The 21,624-nt window shown below is 40.1% G+C and overlaps 1 pseudogene; it reads left to right on the top strand.

Moving 5' to 3' along the window:
- Positions 1 to 6,538: 6,538 nt before the first annotated feature.
- LOC100474065 lies at positions 6,539 to 18,291 on the top strand (annotated as a pseudogene).
- Positions 18,292 to 21,624: the final 3,333 nt, after the last annotated feature.

Below are 21,624 nucleotides of genomic sequence, written 5' to 3'. Positions count from 1 at the left end.
GTCTCTCTCTCTGTCAAATAAATAAATAAAATCTTTAAAAAAATAAAATAAAATAAAGTTGTTGAATCATTATATTGTTCACCTGAAACTAATATAACACTGTATGTTAATTATACTGGAATAAAAAAATAGAAGCTTAGTGCAGAGTTCAAGTGGTTGCCAAACAGAAGAAAGTGATCAGCCTCTCACTTTTTAATATTCCTCATCCCGTGAACCTCAGTGTAGGGCTATCCTAGAAGTCCTTTCATTCTTTACATTCTTCACAGAAATTTCATAGTTGCGACCAAAATAAAACAAACAATAAATCTTTTTGCCATCAATATAAAATATATTAAATTGCCCTATTTCTGGATGGGAAGATATATGACATAAGTTACTTATTGACATGAGGTTATAAATTTTATTAATTAAGGCGTTACTATGAATAAATAATTTGTATGCATTTGTATTAATTTAAAAAAAGGTGGAAGCAATAATGCAGCAAGAGATGGAGTTGGATGGTGGGTAAGGACTAGGTTCCATACCCCTTGTAGGATACGAAGGAGTTTTGACTTGATCTTGTAGGCACCGAGCCATTAAAGGATGTTAAGCAAGTGATACAAACAGTCCTTAATTTTACAAGCTCCGTCTAGTAGCAACATGGAAGGAGGCAAGTCTGAAGTCAGAGACCAGAAGAATACTGCAGTAGTTAGTCTAGTGAGGGGATAAGGCGGCAGCAAAAGGGAAGAGGTTAAAGGAGCAGAACTAAGGGACAATAAGGTGGTAACATTGATACGACTCCCTTAGTGATTGAATGTAGGAAGATGGGGAGAAGGAGAAACCTAAGATAATGCCCACATCTCTACCTTATGCAACCGGGTAAGGACGGCTCTGTTCGTGGAGATGGAGAATACTGGAGGGCTAGGTTTGTGTAAGGACCATATAATCAGTTTAATTTGGAAAAGGCTGAGTTTGAGATTTCTGTGGGACACCTGTGTGGAGTTTCTAATGGTCATTTGGAAATGGGAATTATTTCTTTGCAAAGGGAAATCTCACTTTCCCTGGAGCTACATTTTGAATTTTAAATTCCAAGATTCACCTGTACCATAGTAGGTTAGAAATCCAAATCAAGGGGCACCTGGGTGGCACGGCGGTTAAGCGTCTGCCTTTGGCTCAGGGCGTGATCCCGGCGTTATGGGATCGAGCCCCACATCAGGCTCCTCTGCTATGAGCCTGCTTCTTCCTCTCCCACTCCCCCTGCTTGTGTTCCCTCTCTCGCTGGCTGTCTCTATCTCTGCCGCATAAATAAATAAAATCTTAAAAAAAAAAGAAAAAGAAAAAAAAGAAATCCAAATCAAGCGGGTGCCTGGCTGGCTCAGTCAGTAGAGCATGGACTCCTTGATCTCAGGGTTGTGAGTTCAAGCCCCATGCTGGGTGCGAAGCCTAGAAAAAAAAGGAAGGAAGGAAGGAAATCCAAATTAAGTACTATAAAGAATCCAAATTTTTATACTTTCTGTATTTTTTTTTTTTTGCCATCAAGGGTCAACAGAGTGTACTTTTCAGGCTTTAATGTAAGTAGAATGCAATGTAAATGTAACCTCTCAAATATTCTTGTAATCAGGACAGAATTCAAGTAAATAGCCAGGACCAAAGCTGACCTCATGGTGGCACTCCAGTCTTGTCGGAATAAAGTGCTCTGGAATCATGTTACTAACCTGTAAACAGATGGTCCACATTGAAGTAAAGAGTTGGCATAAACCCTAGGTCCATAGACCCCAGAGGGAAACTTACAGAGAAGGATATGCTTTTCTGGTTTTAAGATTTTATTTATTTATTTGAGAGAGAGAGAGAGAGAGTGATCGAGAGAGAAAGAGAGAGTACGAGCGAGGGGTGGGGGGCAAAGGGAGAAGCAGACTCCCTAAGGAGCAGGGAGCCTGACCCCAGGACCTTGTGATCATGACCTGGCCAAAGGCAGACGCTTCACAGACTGAGCCACGCAGGCGTCCCTGCTTTTCTGGTTTTAAATCATCCCTGACCTGAGGCTGGATCAACAATATAGGTGTATAATATAGAAGAATGTCTCCATTGAAAACAGAAATTCCATCAGGGCTTAAAGCTAAAGCAAAATAATATCCACATTATTAGTTTTTAATAGCTGCCATTTATTGGTGCCTATTGTAGGCTGCACACAGTTCTGGGTCCTTTCTCTATTAGAAGAGCTCATCGAAGCATCAGGACAACCCTGTGAGGTTAGTAATTATTCTTGTTTTTCTAAAGAAGGAACTGAAGCTCAAAGACATTAAGTAGCTTGCGTCTGAAATTGCATAGGTAGTATGCAGCCATGCTGCATTTTGAACCCAGTCTGTGTGATTCCAAAACCTGAACTATTTAAGCAAGGCTGCATTCCTTCACCTTATTGATGCCAAGGTGAAAGCAGTAACAAATGAAATGTAGTTTTCTTTGGGTATAGCGGTTTGGCATGAGGTGATTCGCTAATCCCCTATTTAAGGAGACCCAGTGAGGACTCCTATTGCGAATTGGAAGGCTCTTCGTGAAACTCTTCCCTGCATATGAGAAACATACGAGGATATTTAGAGTCCCATGTATGTCCCACAAGGTACTTATTAATTACAAAGAGAAAAACAATACATTTACAGTGGAGAACCCTTGTGGACACTATGTTAACAAAATCATCAAAGTAGAAATGATAAAGCAAATGTGGTAAAATTCCAGTATTTGTACCACAGAGAAATTCTTTTCCTTTGATAGTGGAAAAAAAGAGGGGGGACAAGGGAGGATTTGTTGACATCAGTCAGCAATGGAGCAGAGGACTAATTTCTGTCTTTGATCTTCATCTGTGAAAGCTCAAATCCTGCAGAGGTTTCCAAATGAAACATTTACCTTTCTAAGGGGTAGAGAATTATTAGGGAATCCTAGACTCTGTATAAAGGAAGACTCCCAAAAGAAAGACATAAATAATAAAACTCCAGAATAATGTTATTATACTGACCATAGAGGTGGGAGTTGGTTGTCCTGACTTCTACAGTGCTTAATCAAGAGTATCAAATCATATTTAGAAAGCATTTTTAAAATGCCTTACAGACTTCAAAGCCGTAAAGCTTCTCTGCATCTCTAGGCATTAATGTCCACATTTTGTATATTTTCAGCTTAAGATAATTACCAGTCTGCCTATTTTTAAAGGAACTGTTCTTTTAGTGAGAAGGAAATGATGTCTGGAGAGCTTTTTGTTTGAAATGTCGGTGTTTGCATGATTTACAGTATAATTAACCAGCCTTCTAGCACCAGCAAACTGGCTCCCCTCTATTCATCATGTTTCCAGTGACTTCAAATCATCAATTCCGCTGGGAGGAAATCCCTCCTCCTTAGTGATGTAAAAATATTATGTCATCCCATAGTCAGAATGTGATCTATCCTTATATACCTTTTGTTTTTCAGATCTCAGGGATTTTTCCTTCATTATTTTGGACACTACCTTTGGTGCTAAAATCTAATTAAATACACACATACAAAATCTAATACTACTTAAGAAGAATTTTGTCATTCAATGGCTTATAATCACCAGAACACATTTGTTAAGATATAATTGTGCTGCTTAAAAGGTATACACAGTCTAGTAGCCCAGAATCTAAAACAAAAGTACCTATATGGATAAATACATAATGAACATTATCACAAAAATGACTTTAAATCGCTACATAAAAACTTATTAGGTATCTAAAAACTTCAAAAGTGTTTACTTTTGGCCTAGTAATCCTATTTCTAAGAATTCACCCTAAATATACACTTCCAACAATATGGAAATACATGTGCACAAGGTCAATTATTGCTGCATTGTTTGTATTTGAAAAATATTGGAGACCATCTAAATGCCAATATAGAAGGGAGTGGTTGAATAAACTATGGTACAAGCACATAGTAGAGCAACTATACATCTGTAAGAAAGAATGAGGTAGATGTGGGCAAACTGATACGGAATGATTTCCAGGGATATACTGTTTAATGAAAAAAGCAAAGAACAAAAGAACATTATGCTAACTTTGTGTAAGAAAAAAAAGGGAAGTGAGAAAATAGGCATGTGCTTGATTTTTTTTTTAAGATTTATTTATTTATTTATTTATTTGACAGAGAGACAGCCAGCAAGAGAGGGAACACAAGCAGGGGAGTGGGAGAGGAAGAAGCAGGCTCCCAGCAGAGGAGCCTGACGGGGGGCTCCATCCCAGGACTCCGGGATCACACCCTGAGCCGAAGGCAGATGCTTAACGACTGAGCCACCCAGGCGCCCCCATGTGCTTGATTTTTTACCAAAAAGGAAAATAGGAAAAATAAACCAGAGACTAATGAGACTGGTTATTTACAGGAGGTGGGTGGGAATGTGGTTGAAAGTGTGAGGGGGGTTGGGTACTGAGCAGAAGATGGAGAGTGAAGTTTTTTCTAAATATTACTTTTTGTATGGTTCTGTCTTTTAGAGCCATGTTAATCATTCATATATTTAAAAAAAGAAACACATATACACACACAAATAGGAGAAAATCCTAAAAACAGAATATGAACAAATCAACCTAAGTTTCAAAGACTAATACAGTCACACTGAAATGCAGGGAAGGGGAACTAACTCAAGCCAAATAACTTGAAAATATAATTTTTTAAAAACTATATACTCTCAGACTAAAGAAAAAATGAACTATAAACCTAACAATTATGGGCTTTTGTCTTTGTTTTGTTTGTTTTTGGTAGCAATTCTAAACTTTCTGTGTATTCTGGGATTGGGTAAATAAGTAAAAATATTATGGACAATGGGATTTAAATTTCTCACTGAGAGAAAAGAGTTACAAATAGGGAAAGAGAGACGAGTAGGATATATCCTATAGTACTGGATTAGAATTGGACAAGAGAGATGAACTCATGGCTTTTAATAATAGATAAATATGGATGTGTGTATATATGTATATAATTTTTTAGCTCTGTCCACTGAGAAAGCTCAGAAGCAATGATACCCCAGGAGCAATAAGCACACCTAGGACCCAGGTCATGGTTTCTAAATTCCATTTGCTACTGAAAGGAACCAGGGATCCTTGGAGAATTGGCTGATTCCAGAGCTAGAGCTGGGAAAGAATAAGATGAACCTTATATTATGCCTCATATTAAGCTACTAAGTTAGAAAGAGCTCAAAGAATAGTGGGACATATCCAAATGATAAAGAGCCATACTGAAAGGTCTCCTACCAGCCAAATCTGGGACAATTAAGCATAAAAATAAAAAATGACAGCAATGTATTTTAACCCATAGAATAAAATAAAAATATGTAAACATATAAATAAATAAGAAAAGTGGGAGAAGGGAAAGTAAGTCTTTACAGTAGAATGTCAGCTAATAAATGTAGAAGGATTGATGGGATTAGAAAATCACTATTTGGCAACCATCATAGTAATAATTGAATCATTAATGGATGGTCAAGCTAGTGGGTGAAATTTGGATGAGAAACAGGATATTTACATTGTCACAAAGTATGTTCTCACAAGATATTTATTAATTACAAAGAGAAAAGTATTAAATTTTATAGTGGTAAATCTGGGAAATCTTGGTGAGAGGTAGACAGGAATATTTTTGTACTGTTTTTACACCTTTTCTGTAAGTTTCAAATTATATAAAAATTAAAAATTAAAAAGAAATGGTAATTAAAGGACTTCCAAGGAATTTCCTAAGCTACAGCAAGACAAAAACTCTCATCAATGTAGAGCGAGTTAATTCTGCCTGCCTTCTTAGAAGAATAGCTTATGGGAAGCCATCATTTGGGGAGAAGGGAGTGGTGGGAGGTCAAAAACCTTATTAGATGTTTCCTTGAACAAAATTGTTAAAAAATATTTTTTAAAGATTTTATTATTTTTTTAAGTAGCCTCTACCTACACCTAACGTGGGGCTCGAACTCACAACCCCGAGATCAAGAGTCGCATGCTCTACTGACTGAGCCAGCCAGGCGTTCCTAAAAATATTTTGTTTTTGAAAAGATGTAAGCCTGTTGGAAAAGAGTTTTTGATAGGAATTTTCAAAACTCCCTGTTACGTACCAGGGACAAATTCTGTTTCTAGCTGTTAAAAAACAACAACAACAACAACAACAACAACAACAAAAACAGTTGGATGAAGATTTCAATCCCAGGAGACCTAAAAATCAAAGAAATTGAACAATAAAGAAACGGATTAATTTCTGTTCTCCTCCCAGATAGTAAATTTAAATAGAAACTTACGATTATTACAGCAGTTATAAAGTCTTCATATGACTGATGCTATTTTTTCCCTATTACATGGAAATAAATATAAGATCACGGAAAAGAACTGTCCTGGGAAGAGGGGACCCCGAGGGCCTGAGGAGCCAATTGCACCTCCCAGTGGTCTGAACTTTGAGCCTCCTGTAGTCCTGCTGAACAATTTCACTTTCCTCGGGCTTATGACACTTGAAACTTCAACAGTTGGAGGTTCATGCATTTTGGGACTGGTCAACACTGTGCAGAGTTCAAAGTACTGAGAGACAAGTGAGCAAAATGCCTTCCAAAGGAAAGACAGAGACAAGCAAATTAAAGCGGAATTTAGAACAGTTGGATAGACTAATGCAGCAATTACAGGACTTGGAGGAATCCAGAGAGGGACTTGTTACAGATGACTATGAAGAAACCAAAAAGGAAACTCTGGAGCAACTAAGTGAATTTAATGATTCACTGAAAAAACTATGCCTGGAAATATGACTTTGGTAGATGAGCTAAGTTGAGTGCAACTAGCTAACCAGGCAGCTATCAGCCAGGCCTTTCAAACCCTGGAGGTGATCAGATTACCTGCAAAGAAACAACCAGGTCAGCTTCGGACAAGGTTAGCAGAGATGGATAGAGATCTCATGGTGGGAAAGCTGGAAAGAGGCCTCTATACTCAACAGAAAGTGTAGATACTAACAGCTCTCAGGACACTTGGAGAGAAGCTGACTGCGGATGACGAGGCCTTCTTGTCAGCAAATGCAGGTGCTCTACTCAGCCAGTTTGAGAAAGTCTCTACAGACCTTGGCTCTGGAGACAAGTTTCTTTTTTTTTTTTTTTTAAAGATTTTATTTATTTATTCACAGAGATAGAGACAGCCAGTGAGAGTGGGAACACAAGCAGGGGGAGTGGGAGAGGAAGAAGCAGGCTCATAGCAGAGGAGCCTGATGTGGGGCTATCCCGTAACGCCGGGATCACGCCCTGAGCCGAAGGCAGATGCTTAACCGCTGTGCCACCCAGGTGCCCCTGGAGACAAGTTTCTTGCATTGGCAAGCTCTGAGGTTGAAAAAGCAGAAAGTGACATGGTGTGGAAACGTGGCACATGGAGCACATTCTTGCTGCAAATGGCCATTTGTCTTCTAGGGATTTGGAATCATTGCAAAGAAATCAAGAGACTCTTGAAATGCACTGATAACCTAAGAAAAGGTGACAGAAAAATATACTTGTGGCTTCTGGTTATACCCTTCCTCACTGAGCTTTGTGTAGGGCTGCCTGCCTGAGTGATCCTAGACTTGTGGGAATGAGGGACCCTTTGGGCCTTATTCGTTATGCCTTGTGCGTTCGAGAGAAAACAGAAAGCAGTTTCTCTGCCTGTTTCTATTAATCCTCCTTGTTCTTTTTGTTTGTTTGATTGATTTTTTTAAAATTCATTTGCTGTTCAATGTTTATTTGGGGGCTTATTTTCCACAGGAAATAGAATTTAGGTGTGATATGAGAATCAACATTGGTTTGATTCATGTTCTTTTTTTTATTTTTTAAATAATATTTTTTATTATATTATGTTAGTCACCATACAGTACATCCCTAGTTTTTGATGTAAAGTTTTAAGCCTGCATGTTTTTTTGTTTTTTGTTTTTGTGTGTGTGTGTTTTTTAAAGATACTATTTTATTTATTTGACAGAGAGAGAGCCAGCGAGAGAGGGAACACAAGCAGGGGGAGTGGGAGAGGAAGAAGCAGGCTCCCAGCAGAGGAGCCTGACGTGGGGCTCGATCCCAGGACTCCGGGATCACGCCCTGAGCCGAAGGCAGACGCTTAACGACTGCGCCACCCAGGCGCCCCTGCTTGTGTTTTTTTTTTTTAAGATTTTATTTATTTATTTGAGAGAGAGCACAAGCGGGGGCAGAGGGAGAGGGAGAGGCAGACTCCCTACCGAGCAGGGAGCCTGATGTGGGGCTCAATCCCGGGACCCTGAGATCATGACCTGAGCAGAAGGCAGGTGCTTAACCGACAGAGCCACCCCGGTGCCCCAATCCTCCTTGTTTTTAAGTGCTAATAATAAATGAAAAGATGTGAACTAAAACAAAAAAGGAAAAGAAAAGAAAAGCAAGAGAAAGAAAGAAAGAAAGAAAGAAAGAAAGAAAGAAAGAAAGAAAGAAAGAAAGAAAAAAAGAGGGGCGCCTGGGTGGCACAGCGGTTAAGCGTCTGCCTTCGGCTCAGGGCGTGATCCCGGCGTTGTGGGATCGAGCCCCACATCAGGGTTTGAATTCATGACCCTGATATCAAGAGCCACATGCTCTACCAACTAAGCCAGCCTGGCACCCCCTCCAGATACTATTCTAAATATTGTTCATATATTTATTCTTTTAATCTCACTGCAACCCTGTGTATCAGACACTGTTATTAGACTCAGTTTACAATTGAGAAAATCAAGGTTCTCACACTTTCTTAACTGTGGTCTTAATGTCTCAGTAATTTTTTCATGGTAACTCACACCAAAAGAAATACTTAATAATCCCATTCATAAGTTGTTAGATCCAAATATCTTTTTTTTTTTTTTTTGAGAGAGAGCATGTGTGAGCAGGGGAATGGGTAGAGGGAGAGAGAGAGAGAGAATCTTAAGCAAGCTCCATGCTCAGTAAGGTGCCTGATGTGGGGCTTGATCTCAGGACCCTGAGATTATGACCTGAGCTGAAATCAACAGTTGGATATTCAACCAACTGAGGACCCAGGTGACCTGTTAGATCCAAATATCTTAACATATATTTATGATTTCACAATTTAGTAGCCATTAAAAATAGAAACTGGAAGAGCAAATAGTATTCTTATTTCATTTTTAAATAGTCAGATTACTTGCTAATGGAATGTGTGAGCCTGTTGGGTTTGCACAACTTCAGAGCTCAGATTAGACACGGCCACACTCATTTCCACCTCCATACTGATACTCATGCGGCACTTGATTTCATCAGGGCAACTGCAGGAAACCCAGCTTTGCAAAGATATGACATCATTGAAACCATGATCTACCTCATACTAGAGGGTCACATAATTTTTTTTTAAATTTTATTTTATTATTTTTTTAAGATTTTATTTATTTATTTGACAGAGATAGAGACAGCCAGCGAGAGAGGGAACACAAGCAGGGGGAGTGGGAGAGGAAGAAGCAGGCTCCCAGTGGAGGAGCCTGATGTGGGGCTCGATCCCATAACGCCGGGATCACGCCCTGAGCCGAAGGCAGACGCTTAACCGCTGTGCCACATTTTTAAGTAATCTCTACACCCAACATGGGGCTTGAATTTACAACCCCGAGATCAGGAGTCACAGGCTCTACTGACTGAGCCAGCTGGGCGCCCCTTTTTTAAACTTCCTTTAAAAAAAAAAGAAGTTCACATAATTTCTTTTTTTTTTTTTAAAGATTTATTTATTGGGGCGCCTGGGTGGCTCAGTCAATTAAGCAACTGCCTTTGGCTCAGGTCATGGGATCGAGCCCCACATTGGGCTCCCTGCTCAGTGGGGAGCCTGCTTCTCCCTCTCCCTCTGCCTGCTGCCCCCCTGCTTGTGCTCTCTTTCTCTGTCTCTGTCAAATAAATTAAATCTTAAAAAACCCCAGTAAGTATCACACTCAGTGGGGAAAAACTGAGAGATTTCCCCCTAACATCAGGAATAAGACAAGGATGTCCACTCTCACCACTGTTATTCAACATAGTACTAGAAGTCCTAGCCACAGCAATCAGAGAGCAAAAAGAAATATAAGGCATCCAAACTGGTAAGGAAGAAGTAAAACTTCCACTATTTGCAGATGACATGATACTATACATAGAAAACCCTGAAAGACTCCACCAAAAAGCTACTAGAACTGATAAGTGAATTCAGTAAAGTCATAGGATATAAAATCGATATACAGAAATCTGCTGCATTTCTATACACTAATAATGAAGCAACAGAAAGAGAAATTGAGAAAAAATCCCATTTACGCTTGCACCAAAAATAATAAGATACCTAGGAATAAACCTAACCAAAGAGGTGAAAGACCTGTGTTCTGAAAACTATAAAACATTGGTGAAAAAAACTGAAGATGATGCAAAGAAATGGAAAGCTATTCCATGCTCATGGATTGGAAGAACACATATTGTTAAAATGTCTATAGTACCAAAAGCAATCTACAAATTTAACGTAATCCCTGTCAAAATAACAATGCACTTTTCACAGAACTAGAATAAACAATCCTAAAATTTGTATGGAACCACAAAAGACCCTGAATAGCTAAAGCTATTTTGAAAAAGCAATGCAAAGCCAGAGGTATCACAATTCCAGACTTCAAGTTATATTACAAAGCTGTAATAATCAGAACAGTATGGTGCTGGCACAAAAATAGACACATAGATCAATGGAATGGAATAGAAAACTCAGAAAAGCTTAGGGGCGCCTGGGTGGCACAGCGGTTAAGCATCTGCCTTCAGCTCAGGGCGTGATCCCGGCGTTATGGGATCGAGCCCCACATCAGGCTCCTCTGCTATGTGCCTGCTTCTTCCTCTCCCACTCCCCCTGCTTGTGTTCCCTCTCTCACTGGCTGTCTCTATCTCTGTCGAATAAATAAATAAAATCTTTAAAAAAAAAAAAAGAAAAAAGAAAAAAAAAGAAAACTCAGAAATAAACCCACAATTATATAATCAATTAATCTCTGACAAAGCGGGAAAGAATATCCAAAGGGAAAAGACAGTCTCTTCCACAAATGGTGTTGGGAAAACTGATCAGCTGCATGCGAAAGAATGGAACTAGGCCACTTTCTTTCACCATGCACAAAAATAAACTCAAAATGGATTAAAGACCTACATGTGAGACCTGAAACCATAAAAATCCTAGAAGAGAACATAGGCAGCAATGTCTCTGATATTGGCCGTAGCAACATTTTTTCTAGGTATGTCTCCTGAGGCAAGGGAAATAAAAGCAAAAATAAACTATTAGGACTACATCAAAATAAAAAACTTCTGCACAGTGAAGGAAACAGTCAACAAAACTAAAAGGCAACCTATGGAATGGAAGAAGATATTTGCAAATGACATATCCAATTAAAGATTAGTATCTAAAATATATAAAGAACTTATTCAACTCAACACCCCCAAAACAAATAATCCAATTAAAAAATGGGCAGAAGGCATGAATAGACATTTCTCCAAAGAAGATATCCACATGGCCAACAGACACATGAAAAAATGTTCAACATCACTCATCATCAGGGAAATGCAAATCAAAACCACAGTGAGATATCAACTCACACCTGTCAGAATGGCTAAAATCAAAAACACAAGAAACAAGTGTGGGTGAGGATGTGGAGAAAAAGGAACCCTCTTGCACTGTTGGTGGGAATGCAAATTGATGCAGCCACTGTGGAAAGTAGTATGGGGGTTCCTCAAAAAATTAAAATAGAATTGCCTACCCTAAAATCCTGTAATCACACTACTGAGTATTTACGCCCAAAATACAAAAACATTTGGAGAGGATGTGGAGAAAGGGGAACTCTCTTACACTGTTGGTGGGAATGCAAGTTGGTGCAGCCACTTTGGAAAACAGTGTGGAGTTCCCTCAAAAAGTTAAAAATAGAGCTACCCTATGACCCAGCAATTGCACTACTGGGTATTTACCCCAAAGATACAGATGTAGTGAAAAAGAAGGGGCACATGCACCCCAATGTTCACAGCAGCAATGTCCACAATAGCCAAACTGTGGAAGGAGCCGAGATGCCCTTCAACAGATAAATGGATAAAGAAGCTGTGGTCCATATATACAATTGAATATTACTCAGCCATCAGAAAGAACGATTACCCAACATTTGCACCAACACAGATGGAACTGGAGGAGATTATGCTAAGTGAAATAAGTCAAGCAGAGAAAGGCCATTATCATATGGTTTCACTCATTTATGGAACATAAGAAATAGCAGGGAGATCAGTAGGAGAGGGAAGGGGAAAATGAAGGGAGGATAACAGAAGGGGAGGTGAACCATGAAAGACTATGGACTCAGGGAAACAAACTGAGGGTTTTAGAGGGGAGGGGGGTGGGGGGATGGGCTAGCCCGGTGATGGGTATTAAAGAGGGCACGTATTGCATGGAGCACTGGGTATTATACACAAAAAATGAATCATGGAACATTTCATCAAAAACTAAGGATGTACTGTATGGTGACTAACATAACATCATCATAATAAAAGAAACATTAATTCAAAGAGATACATACATCTCTATGTTTATAGGAGCATTATTTACAATAGCAGAAGTATGGGAGCAGCTCAAATGTCCATTGATGGATGAATGGAGAACGGATAAAGATGATGGGATATATATATATAATGGAATGTTATTCAGCCATAAAAAGAATGAAATCTTGACATTTGCAACCACATGGACGGAGCTAGAGAATATAATGCTAAGTGAAATAAGTCAGTCAGAGAAAGATAAATACCATATGATTTCACTCATATGTGGAATTTAAGAAAGAAAACAAAGAAGCAAAGGGAAAAAAAAGAGAGAGAGAGAGAGAAACCAAGAAACAGCCTCTTAACTATAGAGAACAAACTGAAGATTACCAGAGCGGAGGTGGGTGGGGGATGGGTGAAATGGGTGATGGGGATTAAGGAGTGCACTTGTCGTGATGAGCACTGGCTAATCTATGGAATTACTGAATTTCTATATTGTACACCTTAAAAAATATAACACTGTATGTTAACTATATTGGAATTAAAAGAATAAAAATAAATAAATAAATAAAATATTCTATGTTGCCCCATAGACTTGCTGCTATGGCGCTCTGTGGTGCCTCAGGACCCAGTTTGAGAACTGTGGATCTAACACAGAATTATTTCAGTTTGAGATACAAAACTCTTGAGGAAAAATAAAACTCAGATTGTCATATTTGATATTACTTAATTTGTGTGAATGTTAACAAATTGCATAAAAAGGATTTTTATTCATTCATTTATTTATATATTTTTTAAAGTGTTTATTTATTTGAGAGAGAGAGAGAGAGCATGTGTGAGCAAGGTGGGGGCAGCGGGAGAGAGACGGGGAGAGAAGCAGACTCTGTGCTGAGCTTGAAGCCCGACACAGGGCTTAATCTCAGGACCCTGAGATCATGACCCAAGCCAAAATCAAGAGTTGGATGCTTAACCAACTGAGCTACCCAGGTGCCCCAAAAGTTAGCATTTTAAAAATCTTGCTCTCCATGTATCTTTTATTTGTTTCTTTGTTTCCATGTATCTTTTATTTTTTATTTTTAAATTTTTAAAAAGATTATTTATTTATTTGGGAGAGAGCAAGAACGAGCAGAGGGAGGGGTGGAGGGAGAGGGACAAGCAAACTCCCTGCTGAGACTGACATGGGGCTTGATTCTAGGATCCTGGGATCATGACCTGAGCCAAAGGCAGACACTTAACTGGATGAGCCACCCAGGTGCCCCTCCATGTATCTTTTAAATGTATGTCTCTTATTTTGTTTTGTCTAATTGCTTTGGGATAGACTCCTATTTTGCAGATGACAAAACAGAAACACAATCATCTGGAATGAAAAATGAAATGTTACACCTTATAAGTCAAAGGTGAATCATTGCATTTAAGGAGTGGGAAGCAAGGGCAGTCCTTGATAAACACTTCAGCTGATAATATATTTTCAGCTGATATACATATTTAAAAAATGCTTTATACCACCAAGTGCATAGGGTGAACTCTAGGAACTTTGCAAGTTTAGGTGAACTTCTTCTGTTTTAAGCAAATTTATTATTGAAAATTTGAATGTTCCAAACCAGTATATGAGGGGCTTGTTTGTTTTACAAAAGAATATTATTTGAGACTCCTTGGTGCATTTTTTTTAAGAGAGGGAAAGAGGATGGTGCACAGGGAGAGAGAGAGAATCTTAAGCTGACGGAGGGGTTTGATCTCACAGCCCTGAGATCATGACCTGAGCCAAAATCAAGAGTCAGACACTTAACCAACTGAGCCACCCAGGCACCCTGACATTCCTTGGTGCATTTAAAGTATGAGGTGGTTCCCTGAACTTAACATGTCCTCTAACTTTTTTGAACACGTTATTTTAGAAAATATCTTGTTCACATTGCATTTTGAGTTTCGTCTTGAGGAGGACAGGAAGCAAAACATTCATCTCCTAATTGTGTACAAAGGGAAAATGAGGCACAGAGAGAGTTTACCATCACACAGTAAGAAATTAGAAGGCATCATCTACTTATTTGGGTTATAAAAACTCACGTAAGGCATGTTAGTCTCTAACCATCATAGTTCTTTTCACAATTAGGTGATGATATACAACAATCAAAAAATTAAAAATACCCATTTTTACAATGATTCTGTATTAAACTTTGTGTATGTGGTTTTTGCTCAGGAATTTAACTCTCAATTCTACTGACTGTGCTGACGTAGTCAAAATAATGCCAGCATATGGTATCCCACGGGTGATGTGATTGACACAGGCTTAATGACAGACGAGGGAAATGCTCACTGCTAGTTTACTCCTATAGCCATGATAAAGGGTTTACTTTGATTAGTGTGACATCAGCGTGTATTAGTAACATGAAGAACCAAGAAAGTTTCGCTTTACTTGGCCATCATCATTTTGACGGCAGATTGACTCAACAAACCTGGGGTTCCCAGAGCATTGAGGAAAACAACTCTGAAGCATCTTTGCAAAGTTATTCTGAGACTGAGATCTTCCCGGGGGCCTCTGTTATTCTAATTATGGGGAAATTACGGAGCATTGCCTTCCATAGCCAGTCAACTGCATGTCGCCCCTTTCTTTTCACTGCTCAGACTGAGTATCTGGGATTCTTTAGGATAGAAATAAAGGCATTTCCCTGGGTCCTTGGGAAAAGCAGGGAAATCTAAGATAATCCAATGGAGAAGGCATCTTTTACAGATCTGAATGCTAGACCTATTGTCGTTCAGGTGTCTTCAACAATTGTCTTCAGGACTGTGAGCCATAGTTCCCTATCCAAAGCTTCATTTAAATGTCATGATGAATTGGTTGCAAAAAGAGGATGGGGTGGAATGTGAAAGGGTTTGTATAACAAAGAACCATAAATCATCTCTAGTGCAGTGGGCCCCTATCATTCAGCCTGTGGGCCTCTTGTCAGAGGAGCTGCAGGGAGAAAGAGAAGAGGGACAGGGTCTTCCCACTGCGGGGCGGCAGCATCCCCCAAACCAGGAAGGCCACTTACCCCCAACCAAATCCTTCCTGAGATTATTCATTTATTCCCTTAGGGAATGAATGACAGGGACAGGGAAATCTCCAGCGAGCAAGTGTGTACTGTACTGCAAGGTCCCACCCTAGACACTGCTGGGGTGGGAGGAGGAAGGTGGGGGGGAAGTAGTACCGAGATGAATAAGATACAGGACCTGCCTTAGTACTTACTAGACATGCCTAAGGCAAGGACTCTGTCCACCCCTTCAGCATAAACACCGGGACGTAATTAGGGTGTGCCTCGCTTTATGAAACGCACAGATTTCTGAGCCTTACCGGCATTAAAGTGGATTTCCATCCAGCGATTCTCCTCTACATTCTCCATAAAGCCGTCCGTGTTCCTCTCGGTTGGAATTAGTTTCCTCCTTCCTCACATTCTTCGTCACATCATATCTTCGTCAGCAGGCCTTTTGGAGGCAACCGTCCTGGGGCAGAAAGTAGAAAGAGCCTGGGCCTGGAGCCAAATGGGCTCAAGATAGAATCCCAGCCCCACGACTTATTAGCCGTGTGCCATCTGGATTAGTTTCTCTGTCTCTCTAAGCCTCAGTTTCCTCCTCTATAAAATGGGAATAAAAGTAGTTTCTATGTTTAGAACTTGGTGACGATGAAACGAGATACGGTATGCCTGTATTTAGAAAAGCGCCCGGAATATACTAAGAAGCGTTCAGGAGCTGTTAGTCATGAGTGCCAGGTGCTTCACAGGTGGGGAAACCAAAGCTCATACAGCTTGAATAATTTAGCTCCATCATAACCGGGAGGAAGCGTGGTGCTGCTCTCTCACCTTCCTTTCCCGCCATCTGCGAGTCATGCAACCCTGAATAAATAATTTCATTTTTCTCAGCCTGCATTTCTTTATTTGCACAATGAAGATGATGGTGGCTTATAACATCTGCCTCCCTGCTTATATTCTGGGAATTAAAGAAGATGATGGATGTAAAGTGATTGGCATATGGGATGCTCTCAGAAAACTGGAAGCCGCTACTTTTACCAAGTCACCCAGGTGACAAGTGGCAGGATCTGGATTTAAATGCAATGGGTCTGACTGCCCCAAACTTGGCCTTTTCTAATAAACTCACCACCAGCTCCCTTGCTCTCTGAGCTAGAATTCTAAAGAATTAGCAGATGCAATTTACACTTAGAAGGCTTTTCTCAAGCGCAATAAAAGTAGCTCATTTTCCTCTTTTGATGACTGCTTTACCTTATCTCACAAGTAGGTATTCACACACCCATAATCTTTAACTAGCCTTTCCTGTCTTAATCAACTATATATATGATACACAGAAATTGTGTGTGTGTATATATATATATTCCCCCCAACCTCATAGAAAAATAGCCAACATCTCAAAGGAACACACTGCTGACTTCCCAACTGACAGAAATCTTCAAAACACTTGCCTTTGAAAGAAATCCTCGTCCCACGGAAAGCATTACAGGGACTTTCTTTGCGAGGAGGAATAGGATTAAAACTCAAGCGTGTGGAATGAAATCCAAGCGAAAAGGAAAATCAAGAGCTTGCCCTCTTCCTCCCAGCAAGCCCTGCCTTGCCGTACTGCCCCTCCCCACCACCAGGACGTGAGAGCCCAGCCTAGGGTCAAGGAGTGGTGACCAGGTTAGCAACAAGGGCAACAGAGGGAGGAAGACAAAGGAACAGCATGTGGAAAGGGCTGGCTGAATGCCTGAGCATGTTTTTTTGCTGAAAGAGAATGGCCCGACAACGGCTCAAACTGGGAGAGGGAAGGGTGGAGGGGAAGAGGACAGCTAATGGATGGGGTGGCCCAGCAGGAGTCAGAGGTCATGAGGGCAGTCAGTGAACTAATTGGCCACTCTGTGCATATTCACTTTCTGCTTCTAGCCTACAGCTGGGCCTTAAGAGAAAGCCCTGCGGTTGAGGCAAGCTTTATTTATCCCCCAAGATTTGAAGCCGACTGGTGAAAAGCAGGTGAAACCAAAGAGTGAGATCAGGACACTGATTTTTTTTTTTTTTTTTTTTTTTGGACTCTAGGATCAGTTGACCAGGAACGGCCTTCTGCAAAGCAAAACGCTAAATTCTACTTCATTTGATCATTCATTCATTCATTCATTCATTCATTCACGTATCCCTTCTCCTAATCTCCATATGTTAACTAGAGGCCCTAGGACACATTCCAGATGGGAAAGGATTGTAGACACCTATAGTTTAGAACCCAGATTATCAGAGTGAGGCCTGGCTTTAGGGATCATCCGATACTGCTCTGTTTCACACTTAAGGAAATGGGGAGAGCAGTTTGCTCAGACCCACAGAAAGGTAGCAGAAGGAGGAGCACAGCCCCAGCCTTCTCACTGTGTTCAGCGATTTTTCTAGCACACTCTTCTCAGAAACACATTAACTTTGAAAACTTGTACAGACGGGTTTGGCTAACAGCTCAGCCCCTGGCCAGACAGCCTGAGCTGGAATGCTGGCAACCAGCTCCGAGGCCTTCGGATAGTTACGTAACCTTTCCAAAGCGTCAGTCTGCTCATCTGTAGAAAACCAGGGTTGTTATGTGGATTAAATGAGGCAAATGCATGTAAAGGGAGCACGTGCTGCACTAAATGTTAACTATTACTATTACTACTGCTATGGCTTCAGAGCCTGGGAGAGAGCGGGCTTACGGTGGTAAGCACAATGCACACCAACCCTGTCTTCCCCTGTCGTCTCCATGGGCAACCGTTCTGATGTGAAAATCCTCATTCCCCCTCAGATAAGAAACCTCGTGAGGATCGGAGGGAAACTGGGGAGTCCTGTCTGGACTTTCTGCTGACAGAGCTGTCCAAATTTGGAACGAGCTGACTTGCCGTGAGTCAGTCAATACATGCAGAGGGCTGAGAACAGCGCCAGGCACACGGGCAGCACTCGCTCAAGTTCACTAGCCGTTGTTACTGGTATTGTCACCGGGAGGCAGAATCTCTTTGTCGTCGCGGAGGTCCAAGTGTAAGACTGGCTTACTCTCGGTCAGGAACGTTGTCAGGGAGCATCAGAGACGGGAAGGAGGGTTACCCAAGATGAGATCTGAGCTTTATGATTTTTCTTTGTAGTTTTTTGCCTACGTCTTCCCAGAGTTCCAAAGCAGCCCATCGCTCTGGTACCATTACATGTGGATTCCGGAGCAGGTAAAAAGATGAAAATACATAAAGCGATGTGGACCTTCTACAAACATGGGCTCTCCAACCCCACCTGGGGCTTTACATTAGGGACACGTGGGGTCACAGAGTGGAGACCATGAGCTTCAGCCCAAAATTTATTTATTTTTATCCCTTTTTAAAAAAAAATTAAATTCAATTAATTAACATATAATGTATTATTGGTTTCAGAGGTAGAGGTCAGGGATTCATCAGTCTTATAAAATACCCAGTGCTCATTACATCACATGACATCCTTAATGTCCAGCACCCAGTTACCTCATCTTCCTACCCCCTCAATTGCTTGCTTAGAGTCTGTTTTCTCCAGGTTGCTTTTTCCTGTTTGTTTGTTTTGGTCTTTATTGTTCATGTTAGAGGTCTTCCTTAGGAGTCTGGTGATCCCTGGATGCACTAATATTTAAACATGGGGCACTAAAAAAACTGAAAGCTCTGAGTTTGAGATTATGGTGCTCACTGTAGGGTTACCTTGGTGGGCCGTGTCCTTGGGGGAACCCCTGATATCAGAAGTGTTAAGCTTTTCCCCTTGGACTAGTCAGAATCCCTACAGAAGCATTTCCCAATCTCCTTCCTGGAGGGCATAGGCTCTCTTCAGTTTCAGCATTTAATATATAATCCTCTTGTTCTCTGTATAATAATCTGCCCTCCCATTTGTCTGTTTTTTTTTCTTTTCCACAGACTCTTTGTTTTATTTTCTTCAAAGTTCTGGCTGCATGAAGCAAGAAAGGAAATCTGGGAGCCTATAGGCTTTTTAAAGATTTCCATCCAATCTTGATTATTTTTCACCCCTTCTTCGTCCTCATTGCCTGAGGTATCTGGTAGACTAACATGGGTTACTTCCCAGCTTTCTTCACTTCTACATTGAGATTCAGCTTTCTTCGGTTTTCTTTTCTTTTTTTTTTTCAGTGACCGATTTTATTTATTTAATAATAATAATATTCTTTTATTATATTATGTTAGTCACCATACAGTACATCCCTAGTTTTTGATGTAAAGTTCCATGATTCATTACTTGCGTATAACACCCAGTGCGCCATGCAATATGTGCCCTCCTTACTACCCATCACCAGTCTATCCCATTCCCCCACCCCCCTCCCTTCTGAAGCCCTCAGTTTGTTTCCCAGAGTCCATAGTTTCTCATGGTTCATTCCCCCTTCTGTTTACACCCCCTTCTTCTTCCCTTTCTTCTCCTACCAATCTTCCTACTTCTTATGTTCCATAAATGAGTGAAACCATATAGTTGTCTTTCTCTGCTTGACTTATTTCACTTAGCATTATCTCCTCCAGTCCCGTCCATGTTGCTGCAAATGTTGAGAATTCGTTCCTTCTGATAGCTGAGTAATATTCCATTGTATATATGGGCCACATCTTCTTAATCCAGTCATCTGTTGAAGGGCATCTTGACTCCTTCCATGATTTAGCCATTTCTTCGGTTTTCTGAGTCAGTTATCTCTCATTTGTTTGCTTTCTAGCTTCCAAAATTTATTGCTATAGTCTCCTCTCCCATCCTCTTTATCTTTGTGAGTTTATGCCTTTTATAAAAGAATCTGCTGTCATCTTAGTGAGGTTTTTGGAAGAAATGACAATATGCACAATCTGCCATCTTTACCTGGAAGTCATTCTTATTGTGATTTTAAGTTGCATTTCTCAAAATACTGGTGAGATCAAGTACCTTTGCGTATATTTTTTGTCCACTGTATTTCCTTTTCCATGACTTTCTTGTTCATATTTTTTGCATATTTTTTCTCTTAGTTGTGGGTCCTTTTTAAAAAATTGATTTGCTATAATTTCTTTTTTTAAAAAGAGTTTATTTATTTATTTATTCGACAGAGAGACAGACAGTGAGAGAGGGAACACAAGCAAGGGGAGTGGGAGAGAGAGAAGCAGGCTCCCTGCTGAGCAGGGAGCCTGCTGTGGGGCTTGATCCCAGGACCCTGGGATCATGACCTGAGCCAAAGGCAGACACTTAATGACTGAGCCACCCAGGCGCCCCTGATTTGTTAGAATTTTTTATAAAATCTGGAACTTACTCTCTGTTAGTAGTATTCATTGTAAAGGTTTTTTCCCACTTTGGAGCTTGCTTTTCACTTTGTACTGATTTTTTTTCTATTACAATATAACTAATAAAGGGTTCCTGGGTGGCTCAGTTGGTTAAGAATCTGCCTTTGGCTCAGGTCGTGATCTCAGGTTCCTGGGATCGAGCCCCCTATTGGGCTCCCTGCTCAGCTGGGAGTCTGCTTCTCCCTCTTCCTCTGCCCCTCCCCCTGCCTATGCATGCTTACGCTGTCTCTCTCCAATAAATAAATAAAATCTTTAAATATATATATATAATTAATACATTAAGAATATTTAACATATTAAATCTCCATTTTAACATAGTCAAATTTATTCTTTATAGTATTGTGCTTTTAGGATCTTACCTAAGAAATCCTGCCCTACTCCAAGGCCACAAAACTATTCTCTGATATTTTCTTCCAAGAGTTTTAAAATTTTGCTTTTTCACATCAAATCCTTTAAGTTGCTCTTTATATACAGTGTAAGATAGGAAGACAATTTTAATTTTATTTTTCCATATTGATAATCAATTGTTCTAGCACCATTTATTGATTGTCCATAATTTTCCCAGTGATCTGTGATGCCATTGCTGTAATATACCAAATTCTTAAATGTGTGGGTCTATTTCTGAGCTTCCTATTCCATTTCACTGGAGTTACTTTTCTCTCACTGTGCCAGAATCACGCTGTTTTAATTACTATAGCCTTATTAAAAAATTTCATTTGTGGTAAAGCAAATGCCTCCTTTTCCTTCTTCAAAATTGTCTTTACTATTCTTGGGTCTTTTCTATCATATTTTAAGATTAGCTTGAATGTTTCTTTTACACAGATATGGACAAGTTGAAATTGTTATTAGAACTATATTGAATTTGTAGAGTAATTTGGGATTTAAAAAATAATATTGGGTATTCCATCCATGAACATGGTATATT

The sequence above is a fragment of the Ailuropoda melanoleuca genome, chromosome 13 (genome assembly GCF_002007445.2).
Source record: "Ailuropoda melanoleuca isolate Jingjing chromosome 13, ASM200744v2, whole genome shotgun sequence".
Classification (NCBI taxonomy): domain Eukaryota; kingdom Metazoa; phylum Chordata; class Mammalia; order Carnivora; family Ursidae; genus Ailuropoda; species Ailuropoda melanoleuca.
The sequence above is the reverse complement of the archived record's forward strand: the minus strand, read 5'-3'. Positions and strand labels throughout refer to the sequence as shown.